Below are 10,947 nucleotides of genomic sequence, written 5' to 3'. Positions count from 1 at the left end.
CAGTGGGATTCGACAGAACACCAGGGTACTCTGGCACAGGCAAGGTCATGGTTGGGGACTCAGCTGAGGGCAATGGCAAGGCAGGGGGCTTGGGCAAGGGCAAGGGCAATGGCAATATTAAGGCAGGGGGACTTGGGCAAGGGCAAGCGCAATGCAAGGGGGCTTGGGTGAGAGCAATGGCAAGGCAAGGGGACTTTTCACACACATGTTTGATCTGAAGATGGCGCCATTGTGTGTGGCTTGCCATCTGTCACTGTCATTGCTGTGTGTGTTTTTGCTGTTTGTCTTGCTTTTTGCTCGGGATGTCGATTCCCTGCTGGTGTATGATCGCCAAACACTACTGGATTTGCGATTTTCTGCTGAAAATGTAGTAAAATTGGATGATGGTGGACGTGAAACCTTGCCCCCGCTCCTGGCGAGGTTCCCGGCTCACCTCTGGCACGCCCCGGCTCCACCTTCTCGGCGTGAGCCGAAGAAAGCGCACCGCCGCTGGGGAAATCGTAGTGGCCGGCTGGTGAGGTTGAAGGCCCGTCTTGCATGGTGTTCTAGGCCTTTTGGACTGAGTTTGGAGTCGTGACTAGCCTCGTTATTCCTCGGCACTCGCTGGACCCTGTCGGCGCCTGGCTGATACCTGTCGTCGGCCCGAAGAGGTGTTCCAGCCCCGCGCCCCTGCTCTCCTCGTCTCGCTGGCGCTGAGTCAATCACAGCAACTTGCGGTCTCTGTGTCGGGTTTCACGAACATCCAGCGCGCTGGATCCGCCGGTTCATGCTAGGTTTGGGCTGGTAAATGCTAGATCTCTATCAAATAAGACTTTTGTCTTAAAGGATTTTTTCACGTCCCGAGGACTGGATTTCCTCTGTGTTACTGAGACATGGCTGAGTGATGGTGAGTCCAGCTTTCACAGAATTTTTACACCATGATTGCTGCTACCTTAACTCCCCACGAAAATCTGGCCGAGGAGGAGGAATAGCGACTGTATATAAGAGTCATTATAAATGTAAGCAGATATTGCTGTCATCCGCTTTCAGCAGCTTTGAGCTGAGTTTATTTGACATTGGTCGCTCTCACACAGTGTTGTGTGTTGTGGTCTATCGGCCCCCCAAGTACAATAAGGACTTTTTAAATGATTTTTCTGATTTTCTGGCTGAAATCATGCCTAAATATGATCGTGTTCTTATTGTTGGGGATTTTAATGTTCATGTGTGTTGTCCTGATAAGCCAATGACAAAGGGTTTTCTAAACCTCATTGATGCATTTAATCTTGTGCAATCTGTGTCTGGACCCACACAAGAACATGGACACACACTTGATCTTGTTTTATCATATGGTTTGCCTGTTCTTAATCTAGAGATATGTGACGCAGTGTTTTCTGACCATATGCCGGTATTATTTGAGACTGCCCTTGCCTGTCATACATTTAAACCTCGGCTGCTGCAAGGCGCTGTCGCATGATTAACCCTTCCACTGCTGCTCAGTTCTCGGCTGCTTTCAGTCAGAACACCATCACCCCTGAGTCTGTATTGCACACAGAAGAGCTTAGCTCATGGTTTCACTCCACCTGCCAAACTGTTTTAGACACTGTGGCTCCATTAAAATCCAGGCAGCCAAAAACTAAATCTGAGCCCTGGTTAAATGACATAACTCATGCTGCCAGACGTGAGTGCCGTAGAGCTGAGCGCAAGTGGAAGAAGGACAAACTGCAGGTGTCTCTTCAAATGTTAAGGGATTGCTGGCGTCATTTCCAGGAAACTGTGAAAGATGCCAAAAGAAAACATTTCACAGATATTATTCTGGCAAATAGTCGCAAGCCTCATGTTTTGTTTAACACCATTGACTCACTTTTAAATGCACCACAGAATGCTTGTATGGAGGCATCCCCTGCTATGTGTGAAAATTTCCTTTGCTTTTTTATTGATAAGGTCACTTCTATTAGGTCTCAAATTGCGCCTTCAGCTTCAGACCCTTCAATCTCTGTCCCTTGCTCGGTTGTTTTTGATCATTTTGAGCCGGTGACTTTTTCTTTTTTTAGAGGAGGTAGTTGGTCACTTGAAGCCCTCGGGTTCTCCAAATGATGCTGTTCACCCTCGACTATTTAAGGAGGTTTTCCCCACTGTAGGACCATCTGTGGCTGCAGTTATAAACAGTAGTCTGACCTCGGGTGTGGTCCCTGAAATTTTGAAACATGCAGTGGTTCAACCTCTGATTAAAAAACCTGCTCAGGATCCGTCAGTTCTTGCTAATTTCAGGCCTATTTCCAAATTGCCCTTCCTTTCAAAAATCCTGGAGAAGATTGTGCACAGTCAATTATTGGTCTTTTGGAAGAACATAATATACTAGAGGTTTTCCAGTCCGGCTTTAAAACCTTGCGCAGCATCGAAACCGCTCTTTTAAGAGTTTTTAATGATATCTTTTTAACGACTGACTCTGGCTGACTGTGTTATCCTTGTGCTTTTGGATCTAACTGCTGCATTTGACACAGTGGATCATGAGATATTGATTTCACGTTTAAGGCAGTGGGTGGGCATCAGTGGCATGGCACTGGAGTGGTTTAGGTCATATTTAGCGGATCGAACTTTTTGTGTCAGCATAGGTGAATTTGTTTCCTCCACTGCTCCTCTCTTGTGTGGGGTCCCACAGGGCTCAGTCCTCGGCCCTCTACTTTTCTCTTTGTATTTGCTTCCACTTGGTTCCATACTTAGAAAGTACGGCTTTTCATTCCACTGTTATGCAGATGACAGTCAGATTTATGTACCCCTTAAAAAGAAAAATGATAACTCTGTTGGACAACTACTCAATTGTCTCGACGACATAAAGGCCTGGATGGCTCTGAACTTTTAAATTTTAATGATAAAAAACAGAAGTGATGGTTTTGGAGGCACCACTGGGACCCCGCCTGTAGATCTGGGCTCCTTGGCACCCTATATTAAATCTAACATTACAAATCTAGGAGTTAAAGTGGACCCTGAGCTTAAATTTGACAGTCACATCAAAGCTGTTGTCAAATCAAGCTTCTTTCATTTGAGGCATCTGGCCAAAATAAAGCCAATTCTGTCAAGACAACATTTTGAAACTGCAATCCACGCCTTTGTAACTACACGGCTGGACTATTGTAATTCCCTATATGTGGGGGTTAGTGGGTCCTCCATCACCCGTCTCCAGATGGTACAAAATGCAGCAGCACGTCTTTTAACAGGCACACGTAAACATGAGCACATTTCCCCTATTTTAGCTTCATTACATTGGCTGCCTATTCAATTTAGGATCCATTTTAAAATTTTGTTATTTGCTTTTAAATCTTTAAATGGTCTTGCCCCGCCATACCTCTCTGAGCTTCTACACTCTTATAAACCCGTCCGCGCTCTCAGGTCAGATGATCAGCAGAGGGGACCGTGCCTTTGCTGTGTCTGCCCCTAGACTATGGAATGATCTGCCTTTGCATGTAAAGCAGGCCTCTTCTTTATCTGTTTTTAAAACCCTTCTTAAAACCCATCTTTTCTCTGTGGCTTTTAACACCTAGTGAGAGGTCGATTTTATTTACTCGATTTTATTTACTTGATTGTATTTGTTACTTTGTTTTTATTGTATGGTTATTAATTGTACATATGTTTATGTATATTTTTCTATATTTTTATGTACAGCACTTTGGTCAACTTTGGTTGTTGTAAAGTGCTTAACAAATAAAGCTGGTATGGTATGGTATGACTTGGGCAAGGGCAATAGCAAGGCAAGGGGCTTGGGTGAGAGCAATGGCAAGGGGACTTGGGCAAGGGCAAGGCAGGGGGACTTGGGCAAGGGAAAGGGCAATGGCAAGGGGACTTGGGCAAGGGCAATGGCAAGGCAGGGGGACTTGGGCAAGGGCAATGGCAATGGCAAGGCAGGGGGACTTGGGCAAGGGCAAGGCAGGGGGACTTCGGCTAGGGAAAGGGCAATGGCAAGGGGACTTGGGCAAGGGCAATGGCAAGGCAGGGGGACTTGGGCAAAGGCAATGGAAATGGCAAAGGGGTACTCTGACAAGGGTAAGGACACAGGAGACTCTGATGAGGAAACAGGGGACTCTGCCATGTGCTAGGCAAAGGGTGGCTCTGGCGTATGTGAAGCATCAGGGGACTCAGGCAGCTCAAGGAGGCTGGGGACTCTGCTGCGAGGTCACGGCAGCTGGGGACTCTGCCACGAGGACCACATGGATCCCTGGACAGAGTCAGCAGTTTACTCTGCTGGATACATCATGAGGTCAAGTTTTCTGGAATGAAGCTCTTATAACATTAACAACCCAGATGCAGTTTCATGATAACCAAAACTTAACAAGAAACCAAAACAGGAAAATAGAGACAAGGAACCAGAAAACTCTAAAAAATGAACACATTACACAAACAAAGCTAGACAAAGCAACATGAGCAAACATTGGGGGACAAATACACACACAGATTAATAAAGAAAAGAGACACAGCTGGAAACAATAAGGGAGGGAACAAGGAAGGGAGACAAAACAAGAACATCAAAATAAGAGTCCTAGACTTGTAGTGGCCAATAGGGGAAAGTCTCATCCTTAAGAGTAAACTTTGTAACTACGCCATTATAGGAGCAAAAAGCATCTTTCTCCGTTGATGGTGATTCAAAAGTAACCGTGTATTCTGAAATCTTTTTCTTTTTTCAAGCAACATTAAATTTGAAATATTTCATTATATTGTTGATATTTTCCAGTGCCATGTCTCATAAAAGCATGGTAGAAACTATATATATATACACATATTATTCTATTTTTTATTATGTATGAAGATTAGACTTCACCACATGTGTTTGCATGTCATGTAATTAGATTTTCAAAGGACAGATTGGTCTAAAATATAACACCCAAGTTCTTCACTGTAGGAGACGGTGTAACAGTACATCCATCGAGAGTTGAGTTATATTTTAGTGGCTTATTTTGAATCATTAGTACCTCTGTTTTGTTGGAATTGAGTTGAAGGACATTTCTGTCCATCCAATCTTTGATTTCATTGATACATTCTGCTAATTTGGAGACTTGTGAATTTTCGTTGGTTTTAGAAGAAATATAAAGTTGTGTATCGTCGGCATAACAGTGGAAACTTATTCCATGATTCCTGTCAGAGGGCTTCTTGTCTTTCTGAACAATGTGCATCAGCAATCAAAAGCCTTGTGAGGGTTCTAGATCATTTAAAAGTGCCACATACAGTTAATTATCCTAGTCAATACTGGTTTTCCAGCCCGATGGACTTCTGCAAAAGCACATGCACAAAGGCTATAGCTGTTCAGTAATTATGCATTTTAAAAATCACTCGTTTCCAAATCCCAACAATCTTCCCAGACATTAAGTTTGCTATCAGGGGATCATCTGTGGAACATGATATAAGGTCATGCAGTATGTTAGTCTCAGTCACCATTCACTTTCAGTGCATCTTTTTCCATACAGTGAATGTAAGTGTTGACTCTGGAAACATTCTCTACTCACATTATTGTTCGGTTTATCAATAGGTCTATGAACAAGGGCAGGAGAAATAATGGCAATTCATTTGTCCTATACAAGTGGAATACTAAAAGTTCTAAGAACACTAGATAATGAATCTGGGCCGGTCATTAATGTAAACACAGTTATAATCCAAAAACACATTAAAAATACACAAGCTTGAAATGACATGAATTATACAAGACCTAGCATTAGCCTTTAATTTAATACTTTACAGTCTAAATTCAGAATAAGTGCCTTATAGATCAAATAACAAATGGATTTAAATATTACCCAATTCAAGATTAGATGAATTATCCAGAGACACAGGGCTAATGTAACTGGCACCTACACAAGACCAAAAGTAGAAACCGTGCAAACAGAGCCGGCATTATAAACTATTGAAATTGATGAACGGTCCATTGGACCCTTAAATTGGACTTCCTGTTTCTGACGGCACAGCACGCACGCTGCACGAGAGTTTGTTTGTGGCCTGCTTAGCACTGCTTATTCTCATACGTTCAACGTTATAGTCATCGTTCATAGTTATATCCTTTGACATTTTACCGCGTTTCAGATTCTTCCGCTTTTTCTCCCGTTTCATCTGCGTGTATTTTACCGGTTGCTGCTGGCACCTAGCGAGAGTCTGTGTTTGTAGCCTTTAATCCTTAAACATCTGCCATTTTTAAGCACGCATCGGGTCTTCCCGTATTATTCTCTTATCGGGATTCAACTGCGCACATATTCCACCTGTATCCGCGTTCTATTTTTATCGCGATTAAACTGCGTGCATTTTTTCAGCGCGCACCCGTTTTTTCTCCTCTGCGGTACACAGATTATTGCATCGATCTCAAAGCACCACTTATCAGAACAACCACCACCAACAACAAACCATTTTGTGAGGGATTCAAATCAATCTCAAAACCCTCACCGCTCAGGAACAACGAACAATTTGCGGTAATGGCATCGGCTCATGTTATTTGTTCATGCATTGCATGTCACATGTTTAAAATAGCCTCCTCCGTCAGCAGTGAGGGATTAACTTGTGATAAATGTAAGGAATTAGTCAGGCTGATGGAGAAGGTTAATGAGTTAGACTCGCATCCGAACGCTAGTAGAGGTCAGTGAGAAAGAGAAGCCGGTAGATACTGTTTCGGATGCGGGAAGTACAGAGAGCAACACACACACTTTGGTTCCGGTTATAGAGCCCCTGCAGCAGGGCATTTGGGTGACGTCTCGGCGGCATACTCGTTCAGCAAAGAGACACCACTCTCCCGTTCCTGTTTGGGTTTCCAATCGATTCTCCCCACTCAGTGATACACCCACTGAGAATCATGTTGAAAGAGCCCTTGTTATCGGTGATTCTATTGTAAGGAACGTGGAAATAGAGACTCCAGCCACTATTGTTAATTGCATTTCGGGGGCCAGAGCGTCTGACATCAAATCAAATTTACAAGTGCTGGCTAATGCTAAACGTAGATTTTCTAAAATTGTTATCTATGTCGGCACTAATGATGTCCGGCTTCGCCAGTCGGAGATCACTAAAGATAATGTTAAAGAGGTGTGCAAATTTGCAAAAACGATGTCAGACACTGTAATATGCTCTGGTCCCCTCCCTGCTCGTCGTGGTGACGAGGTTCACAGTAGATTAGTGTGACTGAATGGCTGGATGTCTGAGTGGTGTCTGCAGAATAAAATAGGATTTATAGACAATTGGAAGAGTTTTTGGGGCAGACCTGACCTGCTAAAGAGAGACCGACTCCATCCCTCCAGGGAAGGTGCCGCTCTCCTCTCTAGTAATTTGGCTCATAGTCTTAATAATGATAGTAATTGACTAAATGGGGCCCAGGTCAGGAAGCAGACAAACTGGTTAATCCGAACGTCTGCTAGCTGCCTTGAGACGTCACACAGGTCACATAAACTACAACACATAGAGACTGTATCACCTAGATATCTCATAGAGACTGTGTCTGTTCCCCGAACTACCAAACACAAAACCCTCACTAAATCATTTAGAAAAAATTTGATTAAGGTCAAACGTGAACAAAACAAACAAATTAAAAATGTACATCATATAAAAATAGGGCTACTAAACATTAGATCTCTTTCTACCAAAGCACTAATTGTCAATGAAATGATTGCAGATCATAGATTGGATGCGCTCTGTTTGACTGAAACCTGGCTTAAACCGGATGAATATATTAGTTTAAATGAATCTACTCCCCCAGGTTATTGTTATAAACATGAGCCTCGTCTGAAGGGTCGAGGAGGAGGTGTTGCTACAATTTACAGTGAAGTTTTTGGTGTTACTCAGAGGACAGGATATAAATGTAAGTCTTTTGAACTAATAATGCTTAAGGTGACACCGTCAAATACAAATATAAATAAAAAATCTCTGTCGTCCTTTACCCTTGCTACAGTGTATAGATCACCCGGGCCTTATTCAGATTTCCTTAGCGAATTTGCAAATTTTTTATCAGATCTTGTAGTTACTGTAGATAGAGCCTTAATTGTTGGTGACTTCAACATTCACATAGATATTGAAAATGATACACTGGGATTAGCATTTATCGATATTCTCAACTCTCTTGGAGTCAGACAAAATTTAACAGGACCAACTCATCGCCATAATCATATGCTAGATTTAATTCTTTCATATGGAGTTGATGTTGATAATATAGAAATTCTGCAGCAGAGTGATGATATCTTGGATCATTACATCGTTTCTTGTATGCTGCAATCAGCTAATGTTACTCAATCTACACCACGCTATCGTTCAGGTAGAACTATTCTTTCCACCACTAAAGATAGCTTCACTAATACTCTTCCAGATCTATCTCATACACTCAATAAACCCCAAAGCCCAGAAGAACTTGATGAAATAACAAAAAATTTAAATGCAGTCTTCTCTAGCACTCTTGATATTGTCGCCCCACTTCGATTAAAGAAAATGAAAGAAATAAGCCCTGCACCATGGTACAATGATCACACTCATGTTCTCAAGAGAGCAGCTCGGAAAATGGAGCGCATGTGGAAAAATACAAAATTAGAAGTATTTCGTAGTGCATGGAAGGATAGTGTCTGTAGCTACAGACAGGCACTAAAAGCTGCCAGGTCAGCATATTTTAGTAAACTCATAGAAAATAACCACAACAATCCTAGATGTTTATTCAGTACTGTGGCTAAATTGGTTAGGAATAAAGCCTCAACAGAACCAGATATTACGTCACAGCTCAAGAGTAATGACTTCATGAATTTCTTTACAGATAAAATTGAAATAATCAGAAATAAAATTGGAATTATGCAATCATCTGTCATAGCACCCCAGAAAACAGTGTCGAATAATTTCCCTCATGTGCAACTTCAATCCTTCGCTATCATTGGTCATGAAGAGCTAACGAAACTTATCGAAACATCAAAAGCCACAACTTGTTTGTTAGATCCTATACCAACTAAGCTCTTAAAAGAGGTATATCCTGTAATCTCAGAACCTCTTCTTAATATCATTAACTCCTCGCTATGCTTAGGACATGTCCCAAGAAACTTTAAAATGGCAGTTATCAAACCGCTAATTAAGAAGCCACAACTTAATCCTGGAGAACTTGTTAATTATAGACCAATTTCAAATCTCCTGTTTATGTCAAAAATACTAGAAAAGGTAGTATCCTCCCAAATATGTTCATTTCTACAGAGAAATAGTATATATGAAGAATTTCAATCAGGATTTAGGCCTCATCACAGTACAGAGACTGCACTTATCAGAGTTACAAATGACTTGCTCTTATCATCTGATCGCGGCTGCATTTCTCTTCTAGTGCTTTAGATCTTAGTGCTGCATTCGACACGATAGATCACGACATTCTCTTGAATAGGCTGAAGAATTATGTTGAAATTTGTGGAGTGGCATTAGCATGGTTTAGGTCATATTTAGCAGACCGCTACCACTTTGTCTATGTAAATGAGGAATTGTCAAACCAAACAAAAGTAAAATATGGAGTGCCACAGGGATCAGTTTTAGGGCCTCTGCTTTTCTCCATGTATATGCTTCCCCTGGGAGATATTATCAGAAATCGTGGAATAAGTTTCCACTGCTATGCCGACAATACACAACTTTATATTTCTTCAAAACCTGATGAGATTTCACAATTCTCAAAATTAGCAGAGTGTATCAATTAAATAAAAGATTGGATGGCCAGAAATTTCCTTCTACTCAATTCTGACAAAACAGAGGTTCTAATTATTGGACCAAAAAACTCTAAAAATAAGCCACTACAATATAATTTGACTCTAGATGGATATTCTGTTACATCATCTTCAACAGTGAAGAACTTAGGTGTTATATTTGATACCAATCTGTCCTTTGAAAATCAAATTACCAATGTTTGTAGAACAGCATTCTTCCACCTAAGAAATATTGCGTTCATGACCTCAAGACTAGATTATTGTAATGCATTACTGGGAGGATGTCCAGCAAGATCAATAAATAAACTTCAATTGGTTCAAAATGCAGCAGCCAGAGTGCTAACGAGATCCAAGAAATATGATCATATTAGCCCCATTTTATCATCGTTACATTGTTACCTGTTAAATTCCGTATTGATTTTAAAATTCTGTTAACTACGTACAAATCTTTGAATGGTCTAGCTCCGCAGTACTTAAGTGATCTTCTAACACGCTATATTCCAACACGTTCATTAAGATCGCAAAATTCTGGCCTATTAATAGTTCCTAGAATATCAAAATCCACTAAAGGAGGAAGATCCTTTTCATATTTGGCTCCTAAACTATGGAATAGTCTCCCAAACACTGTTCGAGATGCAGACACACTCTCTCAGTTTAAGTCTAGACTAAAGACTCATCTATTTAACCAGACATACACCTAATTTATCCTCCAACCCACAATTAGGCTGCTTTAGTTGGGTCTGCCGGAACCAGAAACCAGAAACAGTGATCATGATCTATAACTCTGCAATAAATTAAATAGCATCTACGCTTACATCTTTTTATTTGTTTCCCTGTCTCAACCTCGGGACTCCTATCCTGAGGTCACCAGAACCGGCTGGATCCAGCACCATTCCTGCTTCATGTTGGACTCCACTGCTACAAGTCGCAGAATGATGATGACTAAATGCAGCCGGTGCCAGCCAAACATCACTTCAATCTATTATGACGGACTTCAGAGGATGACATGATGCCAACTCCAACCTGCATCACCTCAGTCTATTTATGGACTACGATCCTGAAATGAAATGCTTAGACTAACTATTGCCAACAAAAGCCTTCATCAGCCAATTAAGAAGGACAATTGCATCTATGTGAACTTCTGCAATTAATCAAGATGGACTTCAAAGACTTTGGTCATTAATCTTATAGTTCAAACACAATCAATGTTTAATCACTGACCCTTATCACTTAGTTTAATAATTTTAAACCATGATTTTACCTATACATAATTAATATTTACATTACATTCATAATGTTA

This window comes from Xyrauchen texanus, chromosome 31 (assembly GCF_025860055.1).
Source record: "Xyrauchen texanus isolate HMW12.3.18 chromosome 31, RBS_HiC_50CHRs, whole genome shotgun sequence".
Classification (NCBI taxonomy): Eukaryota; Metazoa; Chordata; class Actinopteri; order Cypriniformes; family Catostomidae; genus Xyrauchen; species Xyrauchen texanus.
Note: the sequence above shows the minus strand (reverse complement) of the source record.